Raw genomic sequence first — 14,824 nt, 5'->3', positions numbered from 1 at the left:
AAGACAAACGCTGAACTGAACAGGAATATCAAGATAAGAAGAAAGAGAGAAAAAAAAACTGAGAGGGAACAAAGACCATTTTGGAGGAAGAAGAAACAACACAAAGCACTGGAGGGCACTTTACAATGAATGGGTCCGATAAGGATTACAGGGCCAATTGTAATTGGTGAGTCACAGATGGAAAGTCAGAGAGAGACACAGTGTTTGGGGAAAGTTTGTGGGGAAGAAGTGGAGAGTAGAAAAGAAATGAAGTGTCTGCAAAACCAATAGCCATCATACCATGAGCAATCTTTAACTAAAAAAAACAATGTGACAGATGAGCAAAATGATCTGACTGTCTAAAGTTATTTCAGTTCAATAAATAATGCTTGCATTGTGGCTGTGCTTTATGTGAACAGAAGGCGGCTTGGCAATAGGGTGGGTTGTCATTCACACTGTTTCTCGAAGGTAAGAATGAAACATGTGAAGGGATGCCATAGGCTGCTGATTATTTACGAGCAAATTAATTACATTTGCCTACAAGGTATCAGTGACGATAGACCTCTCAATATGGTAAGCAGGTGGTGGGCGCGTCATGTCTTCCTTTTCAGGTGGTGCAGGGTTAAAACATCAAATATCCAATTAACCTGTGGAGCCATAGGCCCAAGTTAGAAAAACAGTGTACATACGGCAACGCAGTTTCATTACTAATCCTGTTTCATCCTGTCAAAATATGCAGCTTGTTTTTATACTATAACCTTAAGACTGTTCTGTGTGGGAAAGAGTGCTTTAGAGTTAATAATATGTAAAATATTTCCAATGAAGTAACTGTTTGAGTGAATAGCAGTATTAGATTTTAATTGTCCCTCTCCATTTTGTCAGCATTCAGTGACTCATACTTTAGTGAAAGCAGGCATAAAAGTGCATCGTGATAAAAGACCTTTAGTGCAATCAATATTTTGGATAAGCAGCTTCACTACAGCCACACTGTGATTGAAATCAATCATGGAAATTAGGCAAAATTAAGATCAATGGAACTCAAGGATATGTGCTAACTGAAAATATTCCTCCCCTATGTTTTACTGGCTGCATTCTGTGCTTCTTTGAGACACACCTTTGGTGCATATATTATAGATGTTTACAACAGAACTGCACTCAGTCCCAAAAGCCTGCAGGCTTCCGCTATCCCAGAGGTTGCCATTGGGACAGCTGTTCATATAAACTTAACAGGTGTTACTGGTCTCCGCTGAGACCACCTCTTTTTTCACACTGTCTATTTCCCCTTGTTTTCTTCTGTCCCTGTATTCAGGATGTATCACCCACATCTTTGATTTATCTCATGCAATACATCTGCTGTGCCTCATCCAGCTCTAATGGATGCTAAACACACGTGGACAGACAGATGGATATTATTTTACTGGATTTCATGCTGTACTGATACATGCAAGAGGAATAATGGATATCTGCCATGAATATTTGATTTTATGTGAGAGCCATCAGATTGGCAGGGCATGTGTCTGTAGTTGTCAATAAAGAATAGACTAATGTGTCTCGATCTGTTGATTCAGAATGTATTCCAATATGCATAATACATTTTACAGCACATCCTTCATATCAAATGGGCACACAAAATATGACAGTTCATCATATGGACCCTTAGGCACTTTAGCTACATGCTGCACCTACAGTGGAATGCACAATGTGCATCCTTCGCCCACAGTCCCAAAATTGTTCATGGCAGTGTGGAGGCTGTTGAAGATGTTTGCTAGCTGATATTCTAATATTTTATTGTGACCAAGATAAGATACATGTATATATGTTTGTATTAATTTGGAAAGCAAATACAAGAGTTTTAATATTTTACTCAAGTAATTACAGTTTAAAAATATGTTTCAGTAAATTGAAAATAGTTACACTATGAATTGCAGGCCTTTATCTTAAAGCATTAGCCAAACTGGCTTAACAAAGGTGTGTGATCAGGAAGCTTTAATGCACTGCAGATATGATGAGAAAGACGCTTCTGAGCTGAATGCATTGGCAGGAGTTTCTGTCCAGTATAGCCAACACTGCAGAGAAGGGTTGCAGCCTAGTTGTTGAGAATTGCTGATCTGACACCAAATCCAATTGCTATAATTACACTTTGGCATCCAAGACAATAGAGAATTAAAGCAGCCTAAGTGACACAATACGATAAGAAACACAAATTACAGACAGCAGATAAAGTCATTCATTATAGCATAAACATGCTATATGATAATGGTTGATAATTAATCAGTTTTCAAGACCCCCACCAGACTCACCCTGACTCCTACCTACCCACACATTTAAAACTGCTACAGTGTATTTTACAGATGCATTTCAGTCTGTAAAAAAAACAGCTATTATTAAAATCATGTTATTCATTAATATAGCTTCATATACTTTAGTGAAATGGCCTTGAAGTGTAAATGTTCTTTCAGCACAAATTAAAAAGAGTGACAAGAGACTGAATCATAATTACATTTTCTCCTTTTTCTTCACATGAATTTAATAAGGTACGGTTTGACATTTACAGAAATATGTTTAATCCCTTTTTTGCCCACGAGTTAAACGAGAAGATCAATACCACACTCATAGCTTAGTTTAGCATAAAGACTTTAAACAGCTTACCTTGCCAAACCTGCAGTCCTGACATATTGTAACTCCTCATAAAACCTCAACCTTCTGTTTTTTATGCTTTGGTTTTTGCACAGATTAAACAAAAAAGAGATGTAATGTATGCTAAGCTAAACTGCTTCATATTGAACATACAGATATGATTGGTCTCCTCATTTAACTTTCAGGAAGAAAGTTTTACAGACATTTTTGCTGTTCCTTTAAGTTCCCATTATGTTTGAGCTTATAAAACAACTTTGCAACAGAAAGGAATAGTCAACTAACATAATGTTGCTTTCATTTTATGATTTTGTTTATGCTAATTCAACTTTTGCCAAGAGAGCCAATTGAATGTATTTGGTAAAAAGCTAAGGGATTGGACAGAAAAATCACAATTTATACCGTATTTTTCGGACTATAAAGTGCACTTAAAATCATTTTCTCAAAAATTGACAGTGCGCCTTATAGTCCGGTGCGACTTATATACTAATTCTAGTTGTGCTTACTGACCTCGAACCGATTTTATGTGGTACACAACGCTCAAAAATCTGTCAAAATTACGCATTATGGCTGCCGTAGTCAGGAGCCGCGAGGAGTAACTCCAACCGCTGGATATTGGTGTCAACAGGTCGTTCAAAGTTAAATTGCGAGCTTCGTGGGAGCAATGGATGACAGAAGGCGAACACACATTCACCAAGACAGGGAGGCAACGCCGGGTGAGTTACGCCACTATCTGCCAATGGATCGTGGATGCCTGGGCTAAGGTATCAGTCTCAAGTGTCGTCCGAGCTTTCATGAAGGCCGGAATCATCACTGAACAACAGCCACGTACCGGTAACAGTAACGAGACTGACTCGGAAAATGACGAGAGGGATCCGGGCATGCTTGATGCCGAAATCGCCCAGCTGTTACACTCAGACACTGAAGATGAAGAACTTGAGGGATTTGTAGATGAGGAATGAACTGAAAAAGTGAGTGTATTGTTTTGTATTTTATGCGTTACAATTGAACAATGTTGAGAGTTATTGTTAATGAGTTGAATAAAGTTCGATTTATCTGACACACATTTTCTTTCGCTTATAATCTGGTGCGCCTTATGTATGAAAATAGACACGTTCATTGATATTGCACCTTATAGTCCGAAAAATGCGGTAAGTAAACTCTTGCATAATTTTGAAAGTGAACTTGGGTTGCTGAGCACAAATCATCCTCACCACCTGGCCACAAGAGCCTTAATTTCAAACTATGTATCTAAGTGTCAGACAATCTGTTCTTAATTACGCCAGTAAGGATTTGTGGTGAAATAATACTACTTGTTTCAGTTTTGTGTACAAAGCACATATTTGCAGTGTTAATTTCACAAATTGTCTAAAACCAGACTGTAGCATTTCAAGATGTTTGCAACTCCCAGCACATCTACTGTATCTGCATCAAGCAATATTTCCTTTTTCTTGTATCTGTTTCTTGAATTATATTTTGCCACTCTCATCGCCTCTGTCTAAAATTACACCCAGCCATCTGTTGCAAATTGCTTTCCCAAAACAATATTTTATTGGCGACAGACCAGATTGAAAAAAAACATTGTTTAGACAGTGGCTCATATATGTTTGTTACCCAGGTTAATTGTTAGTGCGAGTAGGAGAAAAGGTTATCTGTCATTCTCAGGTTTCATTGTTTTGCGTCATGAAATAAAATAAGTTTTACATATACAACATATTCAACATAATATATCACAACCACAGATATTGTCCTCATACTATAGACAAAATATTTATAAACCATTGCTCTGAGAATAAGGAAAGGCTATTTATCCATTATGCAGAAAAAATCAATGCAGGCTCTTCCATATTTCTTTGGTATTGTATTGGTCTTGTATTTCTTAGTTTGAATAACTGAGAGCAGTAGAGAGAACATAAACATGGTATAATAACAGGTTTCTATGTGATATCTTTTCTATATGCTCATCCATTTTTCCTCATCTTCACATCTGTAATTTAGGCATGAATATGGATGAGCCATTCTGTGAGTGTTGCACTTAATGGTGATATTGTAAGTGTATATGTTCCCGTGGTAGTATTATAAAGAGTCTTACAGAAAGCCTAACAAGAGGGTTTGGTGTGGAGAAACTTCAGCAAATCTGACGGATAATTCAGAGGTCAACCGTATCCCTTTTTCAGAGAAAGACAAGAGAAAAGAAGCAAAAGGGTGGAAAAGGCCAGGGAGAAGATTCTCACAAATTGTTTGGTTGGACTGGGTTGTCAGAGAGCTGGGTGAAGCAGGCTCTGGATGAAAGTATTAAGATCAGAATAGAGTTTTGTAATTGTATTTTCACCACTACCAGCAGCTACCACTGCGTGAAGCATTAAGCTGCACTAAAAAGGAAGAGGGGATGTTTCTTCAAAAAGATGTTGAGTCAACAGAGAACTGTAATGACTGCTCAACAGCCTGTTCCAAAGAAATCTATGTGTTCCAAATTCAATCATTCATTTTCTTTATCGCTTAGCCTTAAGAGTGTTGTGGAGGACTTGGAGCCAATCTCAGCTGACATTGGGCAAGAGGCGGGGTAAACCTTTGATAGGTCGCTGGTCAATCACGGGGCTAACATATATAGAGACAGACAACCATTCACACTCACTTTCACATTTACAATTTAGAGTCACCAATTAAACACAGGAGAACATCCAAACTCCACCAGAAGAGCCCCAACAGTGGCTTCAAACCCAGAACCTTTTTGCTAACCACTGAACCAACCCATGATACAGTTTGCATCCATAAAACCATGCTTGCTCATAAATGTTGGCAACAGCATCAATACAGCAGCCTTCACTGCAGGCTGTCTTTGAGTGACTTCTTCTTTGTAACATATGGTAAACACAGTATAGTATATGCACATATGCATATATGCGATCTGCTTGATTTGGGGCAGCCACTCCGGCTAGTGCAAACAGTTGCATCATCTGTTAGAACCTGTAATCCATCCAAGATTTTAGTCCTATGAGCATCTGCTCTAGCACACTCCAAGAGAGGATCTGTAGTGGAAGAAGTGAAAGAAGAGCAGAGGATCTGTAGGATGGCACAGGGAATGAGAGGAAAGAAACTGATTGATTTAAATGTATGGAGAGCAAAACACAAAAGATGAGAGGGCAGCAGTGATGAATAGCATGCCCCATATTTCTACTCTTTGTCTCATGATTGATTCTACAGCTCAAATTTATGTGCAATGCAATAACACATGCTTACAGTAAACCTGATACAACTAAAGGTTTGCCACCCAGAGCAATACTCATCTCTGGAAGACGGCAGAGAAAGTGGAACGATCCAGCACACTTGTGTCTTTGCTACCAACTCTCTATGATGTGTTTGTGTGCCATACCAGCTGTTGTGGTCATTACAAGTTGGTGGCAGTGCCAACCTCTTGGTCAGCCAGCAGCTGCCTTAGCAATGTGAATCTCACAGATTAAGGCTGGCTCCAATCTGCTCTGATCTGCTCGAGGAAACAGATGATGAAGGGACAAACAACTAGTATCAGAGATAGCACAACTAATCCAGGCAGCTATCAGATCACGCACCAAAAGTCATCACAGGAAATTACTGGAAATGCTGCAAATACCTTTAAAGTGAGGATGAAACACTGAGCAATATGTTCTTGGTTAATTTCACAGGTCCCTGGATGTAATTTTGGTGATAGATAGTAATCCCCACACCTTTGTTTACCTCACTGTACACAAAGTACACATGTTAAATAAATGTCTACATCTATATAGAAGAAGCTTTTGAGCAAAAATTGGTTTGTAAAATGTGTTTTGTATACTTTCCCTAGAGGGAGGTGGTGACCAAAACATTGTCAGTTCCACAAAATGCTCCTCATTGAGACACAGAGTATAAACAAGCAGCTGTGCAGCATCAGTTTCATCTGTGTTTTTATTCAGAGACAATATTAAATATCAGCTGGCTCTCACCTCTTCCAAAAGTTGAAATGAAACATCCTGGGCCATCTCATTTATGTCCCTGCCTACTGTTTTGTCAAAGAACAGTGCTATATCAACTTTCCTAGCAGCCTCATCACACAGTATTCCCTGAATAATGGCTTTGGCAGCAGGTAGAATTAGATCTTCACAGACAGCGTGTGGTTTTTTCATGCGGGCAATCTGATATAGCTAAAAAGGACACCTTCACTCACTCAGGAGGTTTTTTTTTTTTGCTTGAATGCGGCTTGCTCTTCAGCTGGCCCCTCCTTTGTCATTGCAGCAGTGAGGCCATATTTGATTAGGCTATTTATATTTGTAAAACTTGCTGTCGTCCTTTTAATTTTTTTTAACTTTTTTTCTTCCAGTGTAGACATAATCTTTGCTGTTTTCATGATTTATTTATTTTGTTATATAAAATTGGATATAATCTTACACCATCTCATCTCTTTGCCCTTGCTCAGTGGTGCAAAATAGATGACAAAAAGGAGCAGCTGATGTGTCCTATGCTTTTGTGTATTTTTTTCTGCTATACAGTCATATGTATCCTATGTCATATGTGCCTTTGCCATAGATTGCAGCCTGGCTGTCAGTCAGTGGGCCTGTCAGAGCAGTGATAAAAAAAGAACTCTGCTTTATGCAAATACAGATTAAAATAACATGTTTTAATTGCCATTTGAAAAAAGGGTAGATATGGATGCACACACAGAGGTCACCTTCACAAAAAAATTATAAAATATGAATTTTTCTCACTTTTGGCTACTAAGTATCTTGCATTTTTGCTTGCACAGAAGGACATTAAAGGGAGACACTGAGGGGAATACTAATAGAGTCAGTGGTTAATACTGCATATAGGAAATGAGTGAGTGGTACAGAAATCAATTAAAACTCAGCAAGATTTGTATAGACGATGGGCTCATCAGTTTTAATAGTGGTGGATATACAGTTTTCTGCTTTCACGCCCTTAATGTAGCAGATTCCAGATCAAAGGGAAAAGGGTTTAATCCTGCTCAGTAGTCCCAACATGGCCAATCGCTTCTACCCAGACCACTGACATTAACCACAGGACACAGATGGCTCATGGTCCAATGTCATAGGACACCAAGGAATCAGCTGTAACTTGTGCAAGGGTAGAGTTCACTCCTGTGAGACACTAAGCCCTGCTGGGATCAAACATACCAACATGGAAAGTAGGTGGGAGGCAAGAAGTGGACACAGTGAGGGACAGGCAAACAGATTTTGCCCACTCTTTGCTTCATAATGCAAAGCCAGTGTGACATGATCAAGCCACAGTGTGACAACATATGGTCAGGAATGAAGTGAGTTGGTGCCTTTTACAGACAGCTCAGGCTTTAAGGAAAATTGTGTTAAAAATAAAGCTTCTATATAAGTAACACTCACTTTAAAAGCAACTATCATATATTTCTATGGTGATATCATATCTATTGCTATTGTAATTCAATATATGATAACATGCAATGTTTCAAGCTAATGCTAGCCAATTAAATGACATAACAAGACTAAACAAAACAAGAGCTACAGCTAGGTAAGCAGCTCTGTGAAGCTGTCATGGGAAAAGATATTGAAAAGATAAACCTACGGCTCCATATAAAACCTGAGCTGTATGGTCTTTTCATTAAATCCAATAGAATATTTTCAAAGTAAACAAGTTCTGATTGATCTTAATATTTGAGAATCAGAGAGATTTACTTACTGTACGTGTTGAAGACTGGATATTTAATTGAAAGGAGAGCTGAGCTGAAGGAGCTAATCTAACAAATATTGATCTGGAGGTGATCTGGCACAAATATGGAAGCCCCATTAAAAATCAAGCATGTGAGTCGAGAGCAAATCGAATTAAAATCAAGAGTATTAAATGACATTTTCGACTAACTGAACTGCCTACCTTGATGATGATACATGCAGGTTATTAAACAAATTCAATATAATATCTGTGATTTTTCCATGGCTAGAAAAAAATGCTTTTAGACCATGAAGTGTAGTGTAAAGTACGGCATGTGATACTTTATGTGGGTTATGGTCTAGTTTAACAGTCCTTTGGCATTTATTTGATATCAACTGGGCATAAGTAAATGTTTTAATTGGATTTCTGCAGTAATAATATAGCTGGATGTTGCAGTAAGAGGTGTGGAAACAAGTGAGTGCGTTATGATTGATTCACATTGATTCAGACATCAGATGATCCTTAAAATACATGTGTGGATCATGAGCAAATATTTCCATTTATATGAACACTTTCTTTACGCTTTTACAACAGGATATTAATATAATATTATCAATAGAAAATTACCAGTAGAGAGATATATATATAATGTAATCTTGATAGTATCTGATGAATTAGAAGTGGCCTGACTAATCTCATGAAGACGTTGTAGAACTTGGATGCACATATTCTACTTTATAACTCCTTATCTAATTAAATCTCTTCTCACTACATGTTATATATAATAATAACTATAACTCATATAACTGTATCTTTACACACAGAGTATAACCCTCTAATTAATGATGTGAGAAAAAACACAATTTGCAAGATTGATTGCTTCTCACTGATTTATTCTGGTGTCGTTATCTCATCTCCCCAATGTCAAATAATAGGTCAGCCACAAACATGTGCCCAAAATCCATGTATAAAAGCTGAAATAATCACATGATACTAGTTATTAATTCTCGGGGAAGACAAGTGATGTGAACCCATCATAATGCTCGTGAGAACATGGACATTTTTAGTATGAGCTTAACATGAACCCCTGCATCTGTTACCACCTCCTGGGAACGCTCCATCAGCTGCTGCTTCTAACCTGACACTTTTCCCCGACATCACAGCATAGACGCTGTTTGCCTGCAGCAATTGAAGTTCACTCCGTCTTTCAATGTTGGCTATAGTAGCTTGTGCAAACAGAGTTAAGGAATGTGATGAAATGTGTTTTTTCAGATGATTAAACCCCCTCATGAACTAAATGTGAATTAATAAAACTGACTCATCTGCTCCGTATCCTTTCACATGCACCAGGGGAATCCCCATCTGCCGAGCCAACTGATCAAGGAACATCGATCCCGCTCAGGAGACAGGTGAACCGTCGGAAACTGATCCTGCTGAGCGACCTTCTGTCTGTATTGACAGGCTCAGAAAAGACTACATTTGTGGCATTGTTATTATGAGTGGCTCTGTTAAATCCATTAGAAAGATAAAGTCTTGTCCCAACTGCACCAGAAATGAAACTCCAATTATTATTTAGTTGTTTTTTTACTACTTACTATTACTATTACTTTTACTATGCAAGGTAGATACAGTGTACACTCAGTTGATGATCTTGAAAAGACATCTGTAAATTTTAATCAATTAATAATAACTGGTAAAATGGCACTTTGGTGGTATTTATCTTTGTCTGTTTCAGCAGATGCAGCATTTGCATGAAATCCAAATGACTGCTGCACAGCCGTCACACCAATAATTACATTTTTGTTTTGTCAGGTTTTTCACCTATTGTGTACGTGTACTACACATACAGTAAGAGTATGCACATGTATCATTCTGTCTGAAAATAATTGTTTACAGCCATGAGATTAGATGTAGCCACTCTGTGAAACTGTGCCAGACATAGAAAAATTGGATTTCAGACAGTAATAAAATGACAATTAACTCAAACTAAACCTTATACACAGCACTATTTAAGCTAGATGGTTACAATATTTCAAATGTAAAAACGTTCTTTTCATGAGTAGATGTATTATTTGGCAAATCACTCGAAATCATTAACTGATAAATTGGTCAAATTAAGTGATCAATCAGTGAAGTTATGTAAGGTTCTGTGTTCCTTGAAGTTTTACCCAGTATACGTCTTTTTGCATCTAGAAATTAATAAATAGCCTAAAAGCATCTATGCATTCAGAAAACAGCTGTCTGTCTAGCTGGCTAAACTAATGGAGGAACAACTTGATGAGAGGATGGAACAAATTCTCTGATGGATGACCGTTACATGCAAGATGTTGCCAGAGTAACAGCTGGTAACAGCTTTTTCAAGTGCAGTGAAACACAATTTAAAATGACTTAAAATATGTATAAATAAAGTCCAATTTTATGCAATGGTACTGTAGCAAGTTGTGGGAAAAACAGTTTGAAATGCCAAGAGAAAAACTTTTTATATTAGATTGATGGATAAACATACGCAGAGCAGAGAAACATGCACAAGATTAAAAACTGGCCCCACATCAACATTACCTGGCAGAATCAGCGCCTGCTCCTCCTCTGTCAAACCAGATTAATACCCTGCATTCAAATGTGCTCCCATGCTCCTCGGCCACATCGACATCCATCACACAGTGGGGATTCTCCAGACAGGATCTGCTATTTCACCCATCTGTCAATCAGCACCCACAGGCAGACAGCCCGTGCTCCTCCTGCCAGGCCACACAACACCTGCCGCCTCATTGCTGTGCCACAACTGCCTGGCCGTCACCTGGCTCCATGCCCCGTAGCCCTTGGGACTGTCAAGAATCAAACATGAAGCATCTTGTAATATCCAACATGTAAGGTTGCGCTGTTGTATTTTTTTTAGGATTTGGCTTGTTGAGGATATCACTGCTCAGTTACAAGTCAACCGTACCTTGTAAACAAGCAACATGAACACACAAGAAGCTTATATTTGGTTTTTGAGCCATGTTGGTATCCTGCAGGGAATCAGATCAAAACAAATCCCATTTCAGCAGGGGGAATTTAGCTAAGTATGATGGATTGGTCGAAACTCTTTGCTATAATTTACCTCCTGCATGGTGTAAGCAAAATGTAAGGAAAAAGTAAGGAAAGAGCTGCTAATGATTCATGGTAAACAACATACATATATCACTATGTGTATGTAAATATGAGTTTTTATTTGTATAGCACTTTTATACAAATACAATGTAACACAAAGTGGTTAACACAATAAACCCCCCCTGCCACCACCACCACCACATATAAACCGCCACCCACATTCAAGCATAAAACAGTGAATGACTATGTTATAAATAAAGGACCCAATAAAAACAGGAACTGAGGAAAAAGAATGAATCAGGAACTGAGGAAACGCTATTATAACTCTCATGAATTTGCAATGAGATAAACCAGAGGTAGGATAAAATGTAGAAATCCAGAATAGCAAAATAAAACAGTAATGTAAAAAAGTAAAGTGTGAAAAAAAGATTGAAAAAAAGGAGGAGAGTGAAAGTGAGTAAAACCAAAAATAAGAAAGTATAGGGTATTAAAAGTAAAACAATCCAGAAAATAAAAATAGAAAAAAAGGATACACCAAGTAGTAAAACAGGTTAAATGTATAAATAAAGGATGGATAAATAAATAAAATTCAATTACAAGCCAGGCCAAAAAGGCAGGTCTTGAGTTTGCTTTCAAAAATATCAACAGTCTCTGCTGCCCTCAGGTCTTCAGGAAGGCTGTTCCGTAGATATATATTATAAATATGTTTACACACACACACACACACACACACACACACACACACACCCACACACCCCCCCACACACACACACACACACACACACACACACACACACACACACACACACACACACAGTGACATGTTTTGAAATCGTACTCAATTTTGTGTTTTACCTTACTACATGTTTCCCACACAGAACTGCAGGGCTACCTCATCGGGGTGGCAGACTTTTAATAATTGTTAGAGTACACTGTTATAATGATAATAATAAACATAACAAGTATTTTGACTTTGTTTGTTTGACTTGTCATTCTGATGGCTCTGATATCTGATATCACTGCAATAAATATTTACTTTTTATGTCCCATCAAATATAATGTGTGATATCTTACCCGACTCGAACCTGGCCACTATGTTGTTCTGCTACCATTGTTCTCATCTTGGTCAGGATATTATATTTCTGTTTCCAAGAAAGGCAACATAACCAGTTCTCACTCCAAGAGCTGTGAACATGCTTAGGACATGCAGTAAAACATCACTTGAATACATGTATGGGGGATATAACACCTGAGTTGTGAACACATCTGTTTGGTAAACCTTCCTGCCATCCTCATAATAATGTGGATAATTCTATTCATGTCTATAATGTTATAACGCATCTACAAAAGTAAAGTCAAACAAAAGTCACCTGTCATCTCCTCCGTGCTTCTTGCTTAGACTTCTGTTTTAGTATAACATATTGATTGTTTAATGTGTACTGTATTATGTATTTTAAGATCTCACAAATGTTGTTTATAGTACCGTATGCCATTGTCACACAGATTGAGAGTATGGGGTGGCTGTGGTAGAGCGGTCGTCCTCCAATTGGAAAATTGGCGCTTCGATTCCCAGCTCCTCCAGTCCACATGTCGATGTGTCCTGGGGCAAGACACTTAATTATAAAAATTATAATGATATAATTTGGGGTATAAATGAGAATGAAAAGTGAAAATCCCCCCCTGTTTGGCACCCTGCGTGGTAGCCCCTGCCATCAGTTTATGAATGTGTATGAATGGGTGAATGACATATAATATAATATAAAGCGCTTTGAGTGGTTGTAAAGACTAGAAAGGCCCTATATATATAAGTACAGTCCATTTACCATGAAACACCATCTATAACTCAAGATATTTCAATATTCTCCAGGATATGATTGCTATCATAACGTTCAGATTCTTAAAATATATGCAACAGGTGTGCTGATATAATATTTATTACAGTCACTAGGTATTTACAATGTGTTTATGATGATGATATTATGTGATTGTTACAATACTGTCAACTCTAATCAGGAATTCCCATGAATTGTTTTCGACATTTTAGGAATATATGTTTTTATTTTGCTTTATACCATTATACTTCATGCAAGCTATTGAAGCAGATGGTTCTACCACATGTAGAGCTTTAAGAAAAGCTTTTACAAATTCAGCACAGGTGTTTTTGTCATTGCAAGAATAATCACATAGCTCCACACTGTTTACATCTAAGAGTCCTCATCATAGACCAGTGGGGAGTAGTTTGCTTAGACTTGAGTATGTTTCGTTTTTAGACTGATAGGAACTTAAGTATGTCTCTCAAATGTCAGCTAGTACTTGTTTATATCCAATCAATGCTGTCTCAGCTAACAAAGACCTAATTTTCAGCTCACTGCTTCTGGATCTGTCACAAACACTAACGTACAAGCTGAATTACAAACAACAGGAACCAAAGTAAACAAATCTACAGAAAATTACATTCTTCCCAGTTGCAGCACTTGAACCAAACTTAACTCTGAGCTCCTGATTGTCAGGGGACTTAGTGTATGCTGCTTGGCTGCTGTTCCCCACCTAGGGGATTTCAGGTCTAATCTGTCAGGTGCATGCCCAAGCATTTCTTTATCAACTTTATCAATAACAGTGCAGCATTGCCAGGGCAACAAGGAGAGGGGCAGCCGACAGCCAATCCTTTGCTCTGGAGCAGACAATAATTACTCAGCCTCTCTCCTACAAAGAATCTGGCCCAGAGAGGGGCTGCATGGAGCAAGACCAATGTCCACACACAACACATTTGACCGTTTTCCTCCAATCAATTATACACATAAATACAAGTGTTGGCTTGTTGTTCTGAGCTAGATGAATTTGTCACGTATGTTGTTTGGATATAGTTACGCAAAGATTATCATCTGCTAACATTGATAATTGATCATAGGGGACAAAGGGACACCTCCCTGCAAACCAAGAGACAGGACTTTCTTAAATAAAAAGACATTTAATCTGTGGTGGTTTTGATCATAGTGATGATTAAGAAAAATATATATATGTGTGTGTGATTTATAAAATGGAAAAACAGTTTATCTTGTTCTAATTCTTTAAGTGGACAAGCTCATCAGGTGCTGACATTTTTAGATGAATTACACATTTATCTTTGTATTTTTCATCAGCAGACAAAGGAACAGCATCATAGCCTCATCTATTTCAATATTGTCTCAGTCGAAACAATGTTGACAGTTCACTGCATTTTTTCACTTGGAGGAGGGGGAGGCTTAACTTTTTACCATCATTCTGCTTTTACCACTAATATGAAGATTTTTTTTCGTAGTCGGTGTCTGTCTTGACTTATAATGAGGCAATGTTTGTGGAAGCTTGTGATACATGTCAGTGTCTCCCTGCATATCACAATCTTTTTTATTTAATGTCCATCCTGTGTAGGACTTAAATATTTCTGTCTTCATAACAGAATAAAATATCTTATCTTATGCTCTAAATCCCTGTA

The sequence above is a fragment of the Scomber japonicus genome, chromosome 19 (genome assembly GCF_027409825.1).
Source record: "Scomber japonicus isolate fScoJap1 chromosome 19, fScoJap1.pri, whole genome shotgun sequence".
In the NCBI taxonomy this organism is placed as follows: Eukaryota; Metazoa; Chordata; class Actinopteri; order Scombriformes; family Scombridae; genus Scomber; species Scomber japonicus.
The sequence above is the reverse complement of the archived record's forward strand: the minus strand, read 5'-3'. Positions refer to the sequence as shown.